General features: G+C 36.5%; 1 long non-coding RNA gene across 1 annotated transcript in view; it reads left to right on the top strand.

Annotated features, from left to right (window-relative positions):
* The window catches only part of LOC149092484 (uncharacterized), a 147,006-nt gene extending 134,759 nt beyond the window's left edge, over positions 1 to 12,247 (top strand). The window contains exon 3 of the long non-coding RNA XR_016196971.1: positions 12,234 to 12,247. This is a non-coding gene — a long non-coding RNA (uncharacterized LOC149092484). The remainder of the gene's footprint in view (positions 1 to 12,233) is intronic.
* The last annotated feature ends 9,423 nt before the right edge of the window (positions 12,248 to 21,670 follow it).

Here is a 21,670-nt window from a genome sequence, read left to right as displayed (position 1 = left end):
CTGCTCGACTACGAGATCCCCTGAACCCTACGAGCAACTGATATTTCAATAATAATTCGGACACACACGCATACAAACAAACACACGCACACACACGCGCACGCATATACAGGCGCTTGGGTTGCGCTGCAATATAATGAGAACTTATTTGTTTAATAATTTAATTTCTAGACGTACGAACGTAATGAAACTTTCAGAATGTAATCATAACGACTTTTACAAAGATGAGGGTGAGGCGGTGGATATAGTGGCGGGGGGTAAATTTTAGCAAAAAATTTTTCAAATTTGGCTATATTCTAGTCACTATTGATGCTAGAGACTTGAAATCTGGTATATATATGCGAGTTGACCTCCCAAGTCCAACAAGCTATAGTGGATATATGTCCACCCAAAGGGGGCGTGGCAAACCGCAAAACTTTATATCTCCTACAGTTTAACAGCTAGAAGCTTCAAATTTGGATAGTTGAGTTACTGGTAACGTCCTCTATCGATGCCCCAAAAATAATTGTCAAGCCTCTTTGGGGGCGTGGCATATCGAAAAATACCCTGTAATTTTCACATTTTTTGAGCGTAAGCATTCAAATTTCACATTTACGTTACCGTTAGCTCTTTCTAAGAACTGGCCAAAAATGAGGTGTCTACGGCCACTAGGGGCGTGGCATTCGGCATTTGTAGTATCAAATTGCGACATTTATATGCTTGAGCTATCTATGTATGTACATGCATATACAAATAGGCTTAATAGGCATTGATAACACGGAAGGAAACATTTTTATAAAATTTAAAAGTAAAATTTAAATATTTAAAAAATATAAAAGAAGCTAAAATAACAAAATTTGCCATTTACAAAAAAGAGTTTTCGGTGGGATTTGAGCTCGCACCCAAGCCATGTTTGTCAAAATTACAAAAACAAATTGAACCGGCGCCTTTGCCGACAGCGTCACAACCTACTGTTAACAATTGCAATTAAAATGAAATTCAAAAATAAAATCCTTGTTATGAGAGTAGCGGATGGTAAATTCAAGAACAAAGCAAAAACAAATCAGTCTCATTTCAACGCTAGAGTATGCATTTATGTGTACATGCATACACACATACAAATGAGCGCGTGCATAAGAAAGGCTGGAATGCTTGATGCTACATATGCGTGCAGACTTATGTGCATACATATACATGCATATATGCGTACATACATATATGAGGGCTATTTAAGAAGAAACGAAATTTTTCAATTAGAAAAAATAATAAAATAAGTATTTATTTTATAAAAAACGAAATATGTATGAAAAAAATACACAACATTGCAGGGGCTCTGAACCTCCGCCGCTGTAACATAACTTGCGACGCCTCTATCACCCACAATACAGTAAGCTAATAACAGAGTGTCATCTGACAAAACTACAATAACAGCTAGAAAATCCAGAAATCAATCGCAATTCTTAGAATGCTAAAAAGCGCGCTTTTGTAATGTAAGCAAACACTTAAGAATCTGCAATAGGTGTGATCGAAAGCTATTAACGAAAATTACCATACATTTGTACTCAAAAAGTGGACGATCAATATAATAACTATCGATTACTCGATAAAAATTACCAAAAGCTACAATATAATCAAAAAGCACAATTGTTTTGTACTACATTTTTTAAAAGCCAAATTAAATAAGAATAAATGCCCCTTTGTAAACATAGCATCATGTACACGGACTGTGAATGAGTATTCCGCAGTCGGTAGCGCCCGACTGCAACGTTCTTACTTGTTTTTAGTTTGGTTCAATGTAGTATAGTAGTAGTCGAGAGTGCTCGACTAGAGTTTTCTTACATGTTATTTAATTATTTTCCTTTTCAGTATATGCCAAATCAGTAATTATTCTTTTTGTTTAATCCACAACTTTTTATGTCCTGTACCTTACCGAATACCTACCCATATAAACTGTGACGATGGCCTGCTGTTCCACCACCTGTCGCAGTTTGGGAAAACAATATCTTTGTTCATAGTTTCGGCTGAATAACAAACCCATAAATTTAAAGAGGAAACTGTTATGTTTGATGGCAGCAGAGGTGTAAAGGTAATTAGGGATATTGCCTCTTAAAAGTAGGGGCACACGTTTCTTTACTTTTTACTTGCCGACAACACAGCGGCACGCCTATTTTTTTACTGAACCGCAAAAAATGTGTTAGAAGAGGCGGTCGTCGGCAGGTATACAAATGTGCAGCAAATACACAAAACTATTAATTTTGTCATTCAAATGTGCATATACATATGTATGAACATACATACATACATATGTACATACGTATGTATGTATACATTCTTGTGGGTATGTCTGTGTACGTATGCATGTATGTACATACATATGTATTTCTGACAAAACGAAAGAATATACATTGATTATTTATTCAAATTACGCTGTCATAATTCTTGTTATTTGGAGATATAATATAAGTATACATATATGTATTTATATACAAAGTCATTATATAATAATAACCAGACAACGAAAGTGAGAGAGAGAAAGAGAAATTGTGCACACCTGTGCTGCATATTGTAAGGTAGTTATCAATATCGTTCGATGCGGGAGCTTTGTTTTCTCAACCTCAAATTGCGTGTTTAGTTTTAAGTTTCAGCTCAACGAATAAAGATCAACTTCTGAAATAAAATAAAATAAACTAGCGGAATAGCGGATTGATGGAAAAACTAATATTAATATTTAATCCGGCTTCCCTTTGCCTTAGTTAACTTAAAAATTCTCTTCCTCATTAAAACCACTAAATTTACTAAAAGGTCCTTTTAGAATTTGCGTTTCAAGATCTCCAACTATCTCAAATTGCCGATTTTTGTCATACACCTGTCTTGCAAAATTACCCCAGACATTTTCTTTTGGGTTGTGATCTGAAGAACTTGCTGTCTAGTCAAGGACATCAACATGACATTCCTCCACATATGGATTCTGGAATTATCCTGTTGGAAACTCATTAGTTTCTCACGAAATTCCCTTAAATATGGAAAGAGACTACTCTTCAGAGTCTGAACATACACTTCACTGTTCATTCTGCTCGTTGCAAAACTTCAGTTCCAAAATTAACCAAATGAATAAAATGCTTCCCAAATCAAGACGGAGACACTTTAAAAAAAAAAAAAGCAAAGGATCCTTTCTCAAATCATGCCATAATTAGTCCTATCCGGACCATCTAGGATGTGTTGAAATGTATGTAACAGGCAGAAGGAGGCGTGGCAGACCCCACAAAGTATATATATTCTTGATCAGGGCGACGAGCTGAGTCGATTTAGCCCTGTCCGTCTGTCTGTCCGTCCGTCTGTCCGTATGTTTGAACGCGTCGATTTCAGAAGATATAAAAGCTAGAGACTTCAACTTTTTATACTCATTCACGAAGTGAATTAGTATATTGGTTTTGTGCAATGTCCGTCTTGCTGTCCGTCCGTCTGTCCGTCTGTCCGCATGAACGCAGTTCATTTTGCCGCTATTGAAGCTAGAGACTTGAAATTTGGAACACATACTCGTGTATAACTCCGAGTTAAAATTTTCCCGACCCGCCCACTAGGGGCGTGGCAAATCGGAAAATGCATTTTCCGATATACCAGAAATCATGTTAGTTGCAGAGCTAGAAAGTTGAAATTTGGTATGTAGATCCGCGTTGACCCCCCAAGTCCAAAAAGCTATGGTGGATATATCTACGCCCATTGGGGGCGTGGCAAATCAGATAAAACTGTATCTCCTAAAGTTCTAAAGCTGAACGTTGAAATTTCGCACGTGAGCTAATGCACGTGAGCTAATTCTATAATGACTGATGAAAAAATTGTATGTCTACGCCTACTAGGGACGTGGCAAATCGGAAGATATAGTGATTTTTCAAATGTGGCTCTATTCTAGGCACTATTTATGCTAGAGACTTGAAATTTGGATATATACGCGAGTTGACCTCCCAAGTCCAACAAGCTATAGTGGATATATGTCCGCCCAAAGGGGGCGTGGCAAACCGCAAAACTTTATATCTCCTACAGTTTAAGAGCTAGAAGCTTCAAATTTGGATAGTTGAGTTACTGGTAACGTCCTCTATCGATGCCCCAAAAATAATTGTCACGCCTCTTTGGGGGCGTGGCATATCGAAAAATACCCTGTAATTTTCACATTTTTTGAGCGTAAGCATTCAAATTTCACATTTACGTTACCGTTAGCTCTTTCTAAGAACTGGCCAAAAATGAGGTGTCTACGGCCACTAGGGGCGTGGCATTAGGTAGGTATTACGACATTTATATGCTTGAGCTATCTATGTATGTACATGCATATACAAATAGGCTTAATAGGCATTGATAACACGGAAGGAAACATTTTTATAAAATTTAAAAGTAAAATTTAAATATTTAAAAAATATAAAAGAAGCTAAAATAACAAAATTTGCCATTTACAAAAAAGAGTTTTCGGTGGGATTTGAGCTCGCACCCAAGCCATGTTTGTCAAAATAACAAAAACAAATTGAACCGGCGCCTTTGCCGACAGCGCCACAACCTACTGTTAACAATTGCAATTAAAATGAAATTCAAAAATAAAATCCTTGTTATGAGAGTAGCGGATGGTAAATTCAAGAACAAAGCAAAAACAAATCAGTCTCATTTCAACGCTAGAGTATGCATTTATGTGTACATGCATACACACATACAAATGAGCGCGTGCATAAGAAAGGCTGGAATGCTTGATGCTACATATGCGTGCAGACTTATGTGCATACATATACATGCATATATGCGTACATACATACATATATGAGGGCTATTTAAGAAGAAACAAATTTAAGCTTATAAAATTTTTCAATTATAAAAAACGAAATATGTATGAAAAAAATACACAACATTGCAGGTGCTTTGAACCTCCGCCGCTGTAACATAACTTGCGACGCCTCTATCACCTTCTACATTAATACAGTAAGCTAATAACAGAGTGTCATCTGACAAAACTACAATAACAGCTAGAAAATCCAGAAATCAATCGCAATTCTTAGAATGCTAAAAAGCGCGCTTTTGTAATGTAAGCAAACACTTATGAATCTGCAATAGGTGTGACCGAAAGCTATTAACGAAAATTACCATACATTTGTACTCAAAAAGTGCACGATCAATACAATAATTATCGATTACTCGATAAAAATTACCAAAAGCTACAATATAATCAAAAAGCACAATTGTTTTGTACTACATTTTTTAAAAGCCAAATTAAATTTGAAATAAGAATAAATGCCCCTTTGTAAACATAGCATCATGTACACGGACTGTGAATGAGTATTCCGCAGTCGGTAGCGCCCGACTGCAACGTTCTTACTTGTTTTTAAAATGTCAGTATATATCACGCGCATATCGAGTTATCACTAAAAAACGATAACTCATTCCGATACTTTTTTATCGATAAAAAACCTTATCGAAGATCACTTAAATAATTATATCTCTTACATCTTTCAAGCTAGAGTCTCCAAATTTAAAATGTAAATTAAAATGAATTTTATACAGTTTCGGTTTTTGTTAAAATTTACCCCCCACCCCTAAATCCACCCCCTCACCCTCATCTTTGTAAAAGTCGTATATCAAATACTAGAGACTTGTGCTTCGGTATACACTTACATTTGAACATTATGATTACATTCTGAAAGTTTCATTACGATCGTACGTCTAGAAATTAAATTATTCAACAAATAAGTTCTCATTATATTGCCAACACTGCAGCGCAACCCAAGCGCAATCGCCTGTATATGTGAGTGTGTGTGTATGCGTGTGTTTATTTGTATGTGTATGTGTGTGCGTGTATTTGTTTGTATGCGTGTGTGTGTGCTAACTATTATTGAAATATCAGTTGCTTGTAGGGTTCAGGGGATCTCGTAGTCGAGCAGTCTCGACTAGAGCTTTCTTACTTGTTTTTTATATATATACATATATTTTATTTGCAATCTGTCTTGTACAAAACAATAAGCAAATCTTTAAACTATAACTATAAATAACCGGATGCTTTGAACTCCAACGAGATCAATCCATATATTTACATATTTACTTATTTATAGCTAGTCTACTAGTTTAACTCTCTACTAGTCTATTCTCTATTTGGCAATTCTAATACGTGGAATCTTTTTAAGCGTCGTTCGCTGTTATTTGTGTTGTCGAGGAGTCCAGAAGCTAGAACATTGCAGTGGTCATGTAGCCTATTTAAATACCTCTCTGCGGTTATTTGTATTTCCTCTTTGATAAGAGGAAGTTTGAGATCTTTATGGATGTCAAAGTTTGTCATATACCATGGAGCACCTATTGTTGTTCTCAGTGTTTTAGACTGGTAGCGCTGAAGAATTTCAATGTTACTGGATTTACTGGCTGTTCCCCAAAGGTGCAACGCGTAGGTCCATATTGGTTTTAAAACAGCCTTATATAGCCGTATTTTGTTTTCAAGGCTTAGCTGCGAGCGCGGTCCTAATAGCCAGTACATTTTTATACCCTGAACCCATTGAAAATGGGAAATCAGGGTATACTGGTTTTGTTGAAATGTATGTAACAGGCAGAAGGAGGCGTGGCAGACCCCACAAGGTATATATATTCTTGATCAGGGCGACGAGCTGAGTCGATTTAGCCCCATCCGTTCGTCCGTCTGTCCGTATGTTTAAACGCGTCGATTTCAGAAGATATAAGAGCTAGAGACTTCAAATTATTTTTTTAAAATGTCCGTATATATCACGCGCATATCGAGTTTATCACTAAAAAACGATAACTTATTCCGATATTTTTTTATCGATAAAAAAAAACTTACAAAATTATATCTCCTACACCTTTCAAGCTAGTCTCCAAATTTAAAATGTATATTAAGATTAATTTTATACAATTTCGATTTTTGTTAAATTTTACCCCCACCCCTAAATCCGCCCTCTGATCCTCATCTTTGTAAAAGTCGTATATTAAATACTAGAGACTTGTGCCTCGGTATACACATACATTTTAACATTCTGATTACGTTCTGAATGTTTCATTACGATCGTACGTCTAGAAATTAAATTATTCAACAAATAAGTTCTCCTAATATTGCCAACACTGCAGCGCAACCCAAGCGCAATCGCCTGTATATGTGAGTGTGTGTGTGCGCGTGTGTATGTTTGTATGAGTGCGTGTGCTAATTATTATTGAAATATCAGTTGCTTGTAGGGTTCAGGGGATCTCGTAGTCGAGCAGTCTCGACTAGAGCTTTCTTACTTGTTGTCTTGATTTTGAGTTGTAATTTCTTTGCATTTATATGCTGCCACCATGTAAGCCTCCGATCGATATGCACTCCCAGGTATTTAACCGTTTCGCTAACTGGAATGGTGATTCCATTGAGTGAGACTGTAGAACAGTTTCTGGGTCTGAGAGCGAATGTTACTTGCACAGACTTTAGGGCGTTCACCACAATTCTCCATTTGTTCAGCCAAGCTTCAATTAGATCGAGTTCCTCTTGAATAAGATTGGATGCAACTGTTGGATCAGTGCTGGTACTGCAGTGTCGTCAGCATATGTACAGCAGTGGTAGAAGGCAAATCGGCTGTAAAAATAGTATAGAGGACTGGGCCTAATACACTGCCTTGAGGGACTCCAGCGTTTGCAGTGCGTATACTGGACGATTCATCCTGCTCTTGGACGTAAAAACTCCTGTTTTCCAGATAGGACTTGATAATCAAAAAGTATGGTGCAGGCAACCATTTCTTAATTTTATACAGTAGACCTGCATGCCACACTTTTTCGAAGCCAAAAGACGATGATTCAAACGTATATATCGTACGTATATCAGATCGGTCGCAGTATGTCTTTCGGCAAAATCAAGTCGAGCAACCTTGGGAAGAAGCAACATGGGTGTTTTTGGTCAGTTTAGACCTCTTTATGATTCCTGAGCTCTTTAGTACTCGCCAAACAGTCATCACTGATATAGATTCGCCTACATGTGATGCCAAAGATGTACAGGCGATTGAGCTGTTTGTTAATAAATTTGCGTTTATCACGCGCAATTAGTAACGGGTTTCGCTCAGTACGTTTTCTTGATCCTTATTCTTCGGGATTATCAAACAAAATGTTAATTACACGTCGACTTCTTTTCACAATTTGTGAAATACTCGAAAGAAACTCTCCCGACTCAAAAATAAAGAAAATACGACCCTGTTCTTAATCAGATAATTGTTTTCCAAGCGGAACCTCTTAAAAACCATCTAAATTTACTTATTTACAATGTCCGTAAGCTCAAAAGTCACACTTAATAAATTCAAATATAATTATGATACACAAAACTGCAAGCAAAACTGCTAACACAGCAAAATTTAACAGTTCTTTCTTAGTTTTGTAAATTCTATTTAATACCTTATGAGCAAGGTACAGTAAAATAAATTTTTTTCTTTTTTAATCTTACAAATGTTAAAATTGGCTCAACATTTAAGGTTCAGGGTGGTTTATAATTATGATAAGCACTGTATTAATTGAAGTGTGAAGTGCGGCATAGCTGGCCGGACTGGCAAATAAAATACCCCCATCGGGTTGGTAATATAGTATTATCATTATCATTTCCTGAACTTTCTGTGGGCTATTTATTTTATTCCGTTAAAAAATTACAAAATGTTTGCCCAGTAAACAAACACACGTCCAGCGGCAGGAAACTGTTGTTTCCTATGCGTGTGCATATTCTGGGATTTTCTTAAAACCACATTGGGATAGAAATGCTGAAATTCTCAACAGTTAGTTTAGTTTAAATTTGCTAGATGACGCTACCGCAGTGAACCTATTTCAGGTTTGCCATCACAATTTCGAGTAAGATGCATCTTTTTCATTTAAAAACAAGTAAAATCGTTGCAGTTATTGACTGCGGAGTACTCATTCACATCCTATCAGCAATTTAGTAGCTAAGTTTTACTCTAATAGAGTAGAAAATAAATTCTTCTCGATTTGCAAAGCCCCCACTGGCGTAGACACTTCATTTGCCAGCTCATAGAACGGGGTAACGGTGACCTAACTGCAAAATTTGAATTTGAGAAAATTACAGGGTATTTTTTGATATGCCATGCCCCTAAAGAGACGTAAGAATATTTTTTGGGGAATCTGTAGAGAAGGATACTAGTAACGAAACTATCCAAATTTGAAGCTTCTAGCTTTTATAGATTAGGAGATATACACTTTTGCGGTTTTCTATGCTCTGTGCTGACAAATATCCGTCAAAGGTTTTTCGTCTTGGGAGGTTAGCCCGAGTATATTTACCCGGTCTCTAACATCAATAGTGTCTAATATATAGCAGAATTTGAAAAATCACTATATCTTCAGGTCCGATTTGCCACGTCCCTAGTCAAATCTGTAGTTTCAATAGCGCCGAAAAAATTGCATTCATACGGACAGACAGACAGACAGACGGACGGACAAGACGGATATTGCACAAAACAAATATACTCATTTCACTTTCGTGAATGAGTATAAAAATCATATTTAGTACATTCGAAATGTTTCAAAATATAAATGAAATAAGAAACTCATTAACTTATACAGTGTAAAATACTGATTAATAAAATATTTACATCGAAGTCCTAGCGCTAATGTACATATGTATGTACATAGATATGTACATATGTATTCATTAGATAGATTTAAACAATGTATTTTATGGTCGCTCTCAACTGATAGGCCATGTCAATTAACAAAAGTAAAAAAACGATAATTAACGAAAAAGTGAATGAGTGAGTTTACATTGGGGAGCGCTTAAGGCATCATAACTTACGGCCTTCAATAAAAAGAGTGAGAATAAATGAAAACGGAAAGAAAATGATGCCAAAGCATAAATGCGTCGAATCACTATAGATTATGCAGGCGTTTTCTACTTCGTATTTACTCAGCTTTACGAAATCAGTGCGATTCGAACGCTCTAACATACAGATCACATTTTCATATGCTATGCGCTATTTTTGCGTTTCTCACTCCTTATGATCTCTCCCTCTATGTTTGCATCTCTTCATGACAACCATGCACACACACACTGCAGTCCCGTGCTACATACATTTGTATATGATAATTTTTTGAGTCTGTATGCTAACCTTTCAACTCATGTACTCAAACTCACATTCCCACTCAATCGATTATTTTTTGCTCGGCTGAATATTCTGCCTTGAGTACGAACAGCGCATTCTTTCACTCAGCTCGTTTTCGAACTGTTAATTCGAACAGTGTTTTTCTGGAATTCATGAAGAACTCTAGTACATACATTCATACATATGTATATGTATTACAAAAACAAATTACATGACTCGATCTCACTAGTGGCAATTGGGAAAATTAATTAATATTTTGAAACAGTTAATAAAATAAACAAAAGTTGCGAGCCCGAGACTTTTCGATCGAGCGTCGCGCTGCCAGTCGCAACCCCACTTTCCCTTTCGATGATAAAACTGAAATAGATTCACTGCTGCAGCGTCATCCAGCAAATTTAAGCTAAAATAACTAATGTGATTCAAAGAATGTGCTAGAATAAGTTTGAATGTATGTACATACACTCACTTTAGTTAGACAGCTACTTATGTAAATAATAGCGCGCCTCTACAATTCGAACCCAAAATCGTTCACACAAAACTAAGTTGAGGTAGGCATACGCAAATGTTCATGTTCCATGGATACACACATGCACATACACACACGCACATGTAAAGGCACATAGGCATACAAATGCTTCCACAAGTGATATTCCATAATTGTGACCATCGCACCGCATGCGTACACACAATCAAATGTACATATACTCATACATATGTACATATGTATGTGAGCACTTCTCATGATCGACCAAATGCAAATGCTGGGGCTTTAAAATTGCTACAGGCAGCAAGAGCTTCGCACACAGGCATACAAATGCTCATGCTGTGTGTGCATGCTCATCGCGGAAACGTTTTTATTATGAGCAAGAACGCTTTCATACCCTTTTTAGAAATTATCATGAAAAAGCTAGCATTTTGTATGAACGTGGCAAACGCTTTACAAATTTCGGTATACCCTTCACTTAAAAGGAAAGAGCTGGGATCGTCGCGAACAAAAATTTCAATTTCTGTTCGCGGCTGAGAGTGATGATTTCAGCGACCACAGAGAGCGAGAGAGAGGGACTGAGAGAGAGAAAGAGTAGAAAAAATGGCTCATAGCTGTTCTTCATACGGAATTGGGACCATTTCGATTGAGCGCTCACAGCGCACTGTTTTTGTCGTGCAGTATTTTCATTGCTCGAACCTTCAGCGACCGAGCCGAGCTAATACGAAGTATAGCGGTCGACCAACTTAACAGTTTCGAGCTGTAGAAAAATTTCTTCTACTTGTCTCATCTATGTGTTGTCTGGTCAGTGTCTTCGGTAAGGTATTTTATCGCTAAGAAAAATATCGGAATGAGTTTTCGTTTTGCAGTGATAAACTCGATACGAACATTTAAGCAAACACACACACACACACACGCACAAACACACTCACATATACAGGCGATTGCGCTTGGGCTCCGTTGCAGTGTTGGCACCATTTTGAGAATTAATTTGTTAAATAATTTAATTTCTAGACGTACGATCGTAATGAAACTTTCAGGACGTAGTCATGAAATGTTTGTGTGTACTGCTATACGACTTTTACAAAAGTACGGGTGAGGGGTTGGATTTAGGGGTGGGGTGTAACAAAAACGGAAATTGTATTTATTTATTTATTTCTTGAAGTTATTGACAAAAACGAGAGTCAAATTAAATAAAAAAAAAAAGAAAAAGCCTAAACAAAGTACAGGATATAATATCAATAGTAACACCGACCCGATGGGGGTATTTTATTTGCCAGTCCGGCCAGCTATGCCCACGTCTCACAGCCAAATATGGTCAGTGAAACTAATGATGCTATAAAAAGAAGTGTTAGTAGGAAAACTTAGAAAAAAATATTAAATGTATATTTATTAACAACATATAAAATAATAAATAATTCTTAAAATAAAAAAAAATAATAAAAAAAAAAATAAAAAAAAAGGAATACATAAGAATTAGTACAGAAAAAGAGAAAGTAAGGTTTTAAAAGAAATTGCAGAAAAGTTAATAATAAAAAAAATCAATAAATAAATAAGAAATAGTAAAAAGAAAAGAGTAAAGGAAGAGCACAGAATAGAATATTGGATAGAATTGAGAAATCACTACACAACATTGACAACGAAAATGTATACCAATGTTTATGCCTGGGCATTGTGAGTGATTTCCCTAAGATGAGCTAATAGCAAACTTTTTAATTTAGGAGGAGAGAGCTCTAAGGAAAAAACGTGATAATATTTATTAAAATTAAGCCTAAGAACATGAAACGCACTGTGCAAAGAATAATCCCTAGTGCACACCGGTAAATGAAGCGGACGATAGTGTCTATTGTTCGGGACGGAACCGAAAAGTTTAGATGACCCAACAAAGAGGACGAATCAATATCACCACTAATCAATTTATGCAGAAAAACAATTCCTAAAATTGTTCTGCGATTGGTTAGCGATGGAAGATCAATAAGCTGGAGCCTACTATGATAAGACGGTAATCGTAAATTACTGTCCCATCGAAGATCCCTTAAGGCAAAGAGAAGAAACTGTTTTTGGACCGATTCGATGCGATCCTGATGCAGTTTATGCTGCGGAGAACAAACAACAGAGCAATACTCTAAGATGGGACGCACAAGCGACGTAAATAAGCGCTTGGTGATAATAGGATCTTTAAATTCCTTGGACCAACGTTTAATAAAGCTAAGCACACTTTTGGCTTCATTAATGATGGTAGAAATATGAAGATTAAAATTTAGTTTACAATCGAAAGAAACACCAAGATCTTTGATTGTGTGGATGCGTCGTAAGGAAATATTGCTAATTTTATAATCAACAATTAGAGGAACGGTACGACTGAAGGTCATTGTCATACACTTTGAGCAATTGAAGTCCAGCTAGTTTGCCACACACCAAAATTGAAATGCATTTAGGTCATCTTGAAGGTGATGATGTCCATTTGCACTGGAGTATGGAAGGCAAAGTTTTACATCGTCAGCATACATAAATATAGTAGAATACGAGATACAACTAGGAAGGTCATTTATAAAAAGGGAAAAGAGTAATGGACCCAAATGGCTGCCCTGAGGTACACCAGACGAAACAAAGATAACTTTAGACATAGCTGTTCTGAGCAGGACTCTTTGGGTTCTACCAATTAAATGGGATGAAATCCAAGATACAAGTCTAGGCGAAAATCCTAAGCGTTCAAGCTTAAGAATTAGTATGTGATGATGTACTGAGTCAAATGCTGTACTGAAGTCAGTATAAATAACATCCGTTTGCATTTTTTTAGAAAAACTATCATTGACAAGCGAAGTAAATTCAAGTAAATTAGTGGACGTTGATCGATTTTGAACAAAACCATGTTGAGATGGTTGAATAATCGATTTGCAAAAATGCTGCAAGGCCGATGTTATAATTTTCTCAAATAACTTCGGAATGACAGATAATTTCGCAATGCCTCTATAGTTGGAAATATCAGATCTTTCACCTTTTTTATATAAGGGAATTATGAAAGATTCTTTCCAAATTGAAGGGAACACAGCAGTATCCAAGGACAAGTTAAACAATTTTAGTTATTGTGACTGAAGAGAAACACTGCACTCTTTAATCACACAACTAGGAATATTATCGGCACCGGGAGAGAAAGATGATTTCAACGTCCTAATGGCCGCAGCCAGAGAGGCTGCAGTAACTTTAGGAATATTTATAGACCCATATTCAGAAAGTGAATATGGATATGAGTTGTTGTAGAGATCAGCAGAAGAATAAGTTGATTGAAAAAAATCAGCAAATAGATCAGAGGAATCCTGGTCATTGCAAGTTTTTTCACCACCAAGGACAAAAAAGGACGGCAAACCAGAAGATTTACGCTTACAATTAAATAAAATTGCTTGGGATCTCGAACAAACTGACATTTGCAAGTTGCAGCGTATAAGATAATTCTCATAACAGCTACAATTTAAAAGATTGAAGTTTGACTTGGCAATGGAATATTTGGACCAGTCAACACTTGAACCAGACTTTTTATAATTTTTAAAACATTTAGTTTTAATGTTTCTCAAGTTCAAAAGAGTCTTGGTAAACCAAGGTGGCTTATTTGAAACTGGCGAAATACGGCAGAGAGGGAAACAAACATCCAGAATAGAGTTTAAGGTACAGTAAAAAAACGATGCTGACAAATTAATATCATTCGACTCATATAAAATAGACCAGTCTGTTGAATTAATTAATTCATTAAGCAAAACAAAATCGCATTTACGATAACAACGACTTGGATTAGAAGGCAAAGGAGTATAATTGGGATGATTATCGACAGCTAATAATATTTCTAAAGTGGGGTGATGTATATCCTCAGGTATACAGAATGGAGTCGATCTCACGACATTATAGAGCGAATCGTGATTAGTAAACACCAAATCAAGTGTGCGATTTAGGTTATTAGAAATAGAGTTAATCTGAAACAGCGACAGGTTAAACAATTCATCAAAAAGATAGTGATCAATTGTCGGAATAAAGTAATTTGTATTACAAGTTGCTAACCAAGAAGTGTTGGGAATGTTAAAATCAGCAAGTCTTTATCATTCACATGCTCATAAACCTCTTTAATACAATTATTGTGATGAGCATAAACTTGTAAATCAGAAGAGGGAGGGATATAAGAACATGTGATAAACAGTGAGCGCGATGGGAGAGTTAATTTAACCCCTAAAATTTCCGCATCATGAAGGGACGAAAAGGTAAACACATCAGAGAGGATACTGAATTTAACCGCAATTAGCACTCCACCTCCTCTGCGCACGATCAAGTCTAAAAATAGTGAAATTATTTGAAAGTATTTCACTATTATGAATATTATTACTTAGCCACGTTTCAGTGAATGCAATAATATCATATTGTACACTAAAACTGTGTAAGAATAGACTTTTCAGTTTAGAATTCAAGCCGCGTACATTTTGATAAAGCAGAGATAGCTGAGAAGAAGATAGGTAAGAATTTAGTTTTTTGGTACAGTGTTAGATGACGATTGCACCGAAGGTAGATTTACAGCAATAGGAGTAGATCTGTTACGACTTTTAGGTCTAAATTCATGAACAACCACATGAGGTGGCCAGAAGTTTGGATCACATAAAGTTTTAAAATGTTCTATCGGCACATTTATCTTAAAAGAGGCAATTTCGCGCGGAGCTGCGAAGCTAAACTTCGATATAAAAACCTTAGCCGAATTCTTGCTTGCTATAAAAGCAGATACTGCCTCACAGGTCGTATCAGATGAAAGCCTAGATAAGAAAACTTGCTTTCGAGGAGAGACGACTGATAAAGATATGCCGGGAGTGGCTGAATTATTAACACTCATGCATCTTAATATACATTTCAAATTTGGAGGCTCTAGCTTGAAAGATGTAGGAGACATCAATTTTTAAGTGATCTTCGATAAGGTTTTTTATCGATAAGAAAATATCGGAATGAGTTATAGTTTTTTAATGATAAACTCGATATGCGCGCTGTATATAAGGACATTTTAAAAATAATAATAATTTAAGTCTCTAGCTTTTATATCGTCTGAAATCGACGAGTTCAAACATACGGACAGACGGACAGGACCAAATCGACTCAGCTCGTCGCCCTGATCAAGAATATATATACTTTGTGGAGTTTGCCACGCCTCCTTCTGCCTGTTACAAACATTTTAACAAAACTATTAAACCCTGATTTCCATTTTCAATGGGTTTAGGGTATAATTAGAAGTCTCTAGCTTTTATATCTTCTGAGATTGAAGCGTTCATACATACGGACAGACGGACGGATAACCAGACAGACGGACAGGGCCAAATCGAGTCAGCTCGTCGCCCTGATCAAGAATATATATACTTTGTGGAGTCTGCCACGCCTCCTTCTGCCTGTTACATATAGAGGAATGCCCAAAAATATCCAGCGAAATCACATGATAATTGTTAAGCTCGATAAAATCACGCTTAAAAGATTAAACAAAAAGAAGATAAACAAGTAATACGGCTCTAGTCGAGACTGCTCGACTAGGAGATACCCTGAACCTTCCAAACTGATATTCTTATCATCCTGCACTTCTTTTATGCACGCTCACATACATACATATGCATCCACCCTCACACGCCCGCGCTCTGCTAACTGCGCAGTAAGCAGCGACTGCACTTGGGCTGCGCTGCAGTGTGGGCAATAGTATGAGAATTTACTTGGTGAATAACTTCTTTTGTAAACATACAATCTTAATGAAATTTTCAGGGCGTAATTATATAGTCAAAATTTGTGTGCATTCCGAAGCACAAGTCTCTAGTACTTGAAATACGTTTTTTGCAAATTGGGGGCGAAGGGGGCGTGGTATCCAAAATCTGTTGGTTACAAAATGTTTGTATTCATCATATGCATGTACACAGTAAATCTGAAGTCTCCAAGTCTAATAGTATTCCAATGAGTCTCAAAAAACAAAATCAATTTTTCGATTATTCTCGATAAAAAAGTTGTCGAATGAGTTATCGAAAAAATAAAGCAAACTCGTACTGCGTATGGTATACACGAGTGTACACACAAAATTTCAGCTCTCTAGCTATTATATCTTTTGAGATCTCGGCGTTCATACGGACAGACGGACGGACGGACATCGTGCTGATCAAGAATATATATATTTTATGGGGTCTGCGATGATTCCTGCCTGTTACTTATTTTTTCACAAAAACATTATAAATTTTTTAAATATATAAATATATAAATTTTTTGCATATCCTTACTGGTTTAGCAGGTATACGACTTTAAAATTGTACTACACCGCTGCACGAAATAAGCTGTGAGTCATTTAATGAAAAAACAATATCAATTGTTGGTTTTAATAGTTTTATTTTGCAATTTAAGATAACTTATCCTTCAAGCATAATTATTTTTATATGCTGAACCCATTTAACATGGGAAATCAGGGCATAATAGTTTTGTTAAAGTAGAAGTAGTAGAAGGAGGCGTGGCAAACCCCATAAGGTATATACATACACACATATATTCTTAATCAGGGCGACGAGCTAAGTCGCTTGCACGCTTTTTCTGGGGCTTTAGCACCCCAGACAGCTTTGGATTCGCTCGGCTCCTTACTTTTAGGTTCGAGCTACTAAAATATACGAAAGCACAATCATTTCGCTTCATGCGCTCCACCGAGTAGATCAAATGTTGAACAAAAGATCACTCTATATATATCGCTATCACGCTCAATATTTTCTTGCTTTTTCTCTCTCTCGATGCTCTCTGCTCTCACAAATGTGTATACGTATGTAACTATAGTTTTTCGATACATCGATGGAAATTTCTTGATGGTCGATATATGGACCATTTAATCTTGTCTCATTTTATTTGTATTTATGTAAAGTAAGTATTGCAATCCAACATTGTAGCGAGCAAAAGCAATCTATTTCCTCTATACTGACAGTTCCTCTTTAAATATGAACAACTTTGTCAGTACATAGAGTAAATGATTTTATGAAAACTTATTTGTAGCCTGGTTTTAATATATTCTGTGATTTCTTAGACATACATACATATGTACATAAATGTTCTTTTCCGCCTTCAATAACTTCCGAGTCCATCTGATAACGTCGACGCTCCCATAACCGATCACAAGCAAAACAAAAAATTTTGACCGCTTAAAAAAAGTGTATAGATGTCGACATTACTGCAAAGAATAGCGCTCAAATGACAAAACTTTTGGCTTGACGAGTCCACCCACTTGTGCAAAATATTGAGAAAACCACCCATCATCACCGACCGAAGGCTTGGTTAAAAGAAAAGCGTGTTAACTAAATCATCTTAATAAACAAAAATCAACGGATGGAGCATGAATCTTATCAAGAAAATTAAGCTTTATTTTATGTAGTAGGATTTGAAAGTGAATGGATCTTTTAATTTTTGATATGTTTTATATTACTTTTTATTAAACAACTAATAGAAACGCTTTGTTGTGTATTTAAAAAACTAAACGACTGAATGTACCGGTTTTGTTGAACTTTAGCACACATAGCATGTGAATATTTATTTAATTTATATACATATGTATATGAATTTAATAAAGCAAGTAGTTTCGATGGAGCCATCAATAATATCGATAGCCTAAGCCATCGTTGGGAAAACCATCGAGTACCGTCTCTATCGATGGTTCTCCAGCTCTAGTATGAACGCGTCGATCTCAAATATTTTTTTGCTAGGTCCGTGTACATCACGCGCATATCGAGTTTATCTTAAAATTTGGAAGCTCTAGCTTTAAAGGTGTAGTAGATATAATTAAATAACTAGCTTTCGATAAGGTTTTTATTCGATAATAAACTGACTCTGGGTTTGCAAGGGTTGGTGTTCATCTGTCTATATATAGTCCCTACACGTGTCCCTTATCTTTTCCCATTGCACAATTCCTGTTCATTGTTGAGTGCGTCGGAGGCATGCACACGATCTTCGTATATTCGTATGTTCATGCCTGAACACCTTTCATTTGTTTTCAAATTGTTTAATGTGCACATAATTATTTGAATTTTGTTTTTTTCTTGTGTTTTTGATTGTATAAGAAAGTCTGAAGTCTATTGAGTTGAAATATATGTGCAGCTGTTATTTTAAATGGATTTTATAAAAAAAAAAAAACAACCTTTTGGAATATAACTCTCAAATTTATATGAAAACTATGTTTTAGATAACGCGGAATCACATAACGCGCAATGCTTCAGGAACGTAACTATCATGTTATACGAGGGATTCCTGTAGTCTTGTTATACCCTGAACCCATTGAAAATGGGAAATCAGGGTATAATGGTTTTGTTAAAAGTATGTAACAGGTAGAAGGAGGTGGGGCAGACCCCATAAAGTATATATATTCTTGATCAGGGCGACAAGCTGAGTCGATTTGGCCCTGTCCGTCTGTCTGTCCGTCCGTATGTATGAACGCGTCGATCTCACAAGATATAAGAGCTAGAGACTTGAAATTTGTTTTTCCTAGGTCCGTGTATATCACGCGCATATCAACCTTATCACTAAAAATCGATAACTGCTTCATATTTTATTATCGATTAAAAACCTTATCGAAATCTGGTTATTTATTTATATCTTCTAAATGTAGACTTATGTGTATTTTATATAATTTTGGTTTTTGTTAAAATTCACTTCCCACCCCTAAATTCACCCCCTCTCCCTCACTTTTGTAAAAGGCGTATTTCAAGTACTAGAGACTTGTGCTTTGGAATGTACTCACATTTAAACATTATGTTTACGTTCTGAAAGTTTCATTAGAATCAAAAAAATTCTCATAATATTGCCCACACTGCAGCGCAGCCCAAGCGCAGTCGCTGCTTACTGAGCAGTAGGCAGAGCGAGTTCTACTACGTGCGTGTTTATGTATGTGTGCCTAAAAGAAGTGTAGAGTGAGTAGAATATCAGATTGGAGGGTTCAGGGTATCTCCTAGTCGAGCAGTCTCGACTAGAGTTTTCTTACTTGTTTTTTTTTTTTTTTTTATTATTAAAAGGTAATCACCCAAGTTATATAAACTAACTTAATTGTTTAATTTATTCATATTAAATTAATTAGATTTTTCTTTTTTATACCCTGAACCCAAAGTACATATATATATTCCTGATCAAGGGCGACGAGCTGAGTCGATTTAGCCCTGTCCGTCTGTCTGTCTGTCCGTATGTTTGAAGATATAAGGGCTTAAGACTTGATTTTTTTGTTTAATGACCGAATATACAGTGCGGTTGTCGAGCTTATCTTTAAAAATCGATAACTATTCCTGATATTTTATTATCGATTAAAAACATTATCAATCAAGACAGATGCCACTGTAGCTAATTTTGAATGATTTTTTTTTATTTTTAAATTTATCAATTATTCAATAGAATATGTAGATCATATGCTGAGAGTTTCATTAAATTCGGTTAAGTCAATCGACGGTAAAAAATAACAAAATGTTTGTCCAATTAACAAACGCACGTGAAGCAGCGACAACAGTTTTCCTATACGTGTGCACACATACATTTAAAGGCTTAGATTTGCTATATACTTGGGTAAAAGCAGCTCATTGAGGTGAACCGGCTCACTCGCTCTTTTTTGTGAAGTGAGTTAACTCACTCATATGGCTCACTGGCTCACCTGCTGATTGCTCGTGAGCCGATAGTAATCGCAAGCAACTTGAAAAAAAAAACTGTCAGAATTCGTTACATTTAAACTTAAAAAAAAAATGATACATTTAAAATTTGTTTCTTAAAACTAACAGAAAAAACTTCCTTCATTGGGAATATAACAAAATTATAAGATAAAATATAACAGAAAATAATAAAAATAACAAAATTATGAGATAAAAACCAAACAAATACCAAAATGAGCCGAAATGAGCCATATAGAAGGAACTGGCTCACTGGCTCAGTTCAGTGAGCCTTTCATTTTAGCTCACTCACTCATGACCTACCCAAGTCTAATTTGCTAGATGGCGCTGCAGCAGTGAATCTATTTCAGTTTTGCAATCGCGAGTTCTAACAGTGTGGTAACGTGTGGTAATAAAAGGCGTGACGCTCGATCGGAAAGTCTCGGGTTCCAATTCAGAGCGGGTCGAAAGTTTTTTTAATTGTTTCAAAATTTTTATATATTTAATTAAATGAGTTTTCTATTTCATTTATATTTTTAAATACATCGAAATTGAAATTTTAGCCATATTAAATGTGCATTTTTATTAGTTTGGTTCAGGGTAGTATCTAGTCGATCACTCTCAACTAGAGTTTTCTTACTTGTTTTGTTTATTTCTTTATCGAGATTCTACGTTCACTTGACAGCTTCCTCGTTCTTGTCAACTGCAGTCTGTTATTTTAGTGACTTTCTGCCTCCGTATCAGAAATTTCCGTCAGCTAATTTGTATGTCTGATCGTTCTAGCCGAACGTAGTTAAACGCCGTGCCTCAGCATCTCCGATTCCGTCGAGGATCGCAGCTCAATCCACAACCGAGCCCGCAAATCCGCTTTTATCTCAGCTGCGGATAGGCTCATCAAGTTTAAGGACATTGGCTCCACTCCGGCAGCTCAACTCGAAGCCTTAGCAATCCGAAAAGATTGGATTAAGGTCCTTTGGAAGGAATCAGAGCAGCAGCACGATGCGCGTTTCAAAGCGTTTAGCGAGAGTGCGGGTAGTGGCGAAGTTGAGACCATGGAACGAAATTCGGCCACAGCTACACTGTTTATGAACGGTGTACAGCCCAATAAACCAGGATACTCGCCGCCATTTCAGCCTGGAGTGCACCGCCCGCTACTGCTTCCCATCCTTTCGCCTCGTCTGGAGGCTGTCGCTTCCACCTGTTGATACAGAAATGTTCCACGGCGACTACTTGCACCGGCCGACATTCCGCAATCTTTTTACTGCGATTTATATTCAAAATCCGCGCTTGACTCCAGTGGGAAAGTTATTCCACCTGTACTGTGTGCTTGTGTTCGTGTGCACATCCAAACTGCCGGATCACACTCGATATCTCTGGAAGCACTCACTGACACGAAAAACAGAAATCCCAGCTTGCGAGAATGCTCTTGCTCCCGCGGCTATGGAACGTGATTGCTCTGCGCCAACAGTTCT

Source organism: Drosophila navojoa, chromosome 2 (assembly GCF_054131105.1).
Source record: "Drosophila navojoa isolate 15081-1374.11 chromosome 2, UAZ_NAV_1.0, whole genome shotgun sequence".
In the NCBI taxonomy this organism is placed as follows: domain Eukaryota; kingdom Metazoa; phylum Arthropoda; class Insecta; order Diptera; family Drosophilidae; genus Drosophila; species Drosophila navojoa.
Note: the sequence above shows the minus strand (reverse complement) of the source record. Positions and strands in the feature narration are given on the sequence as shown.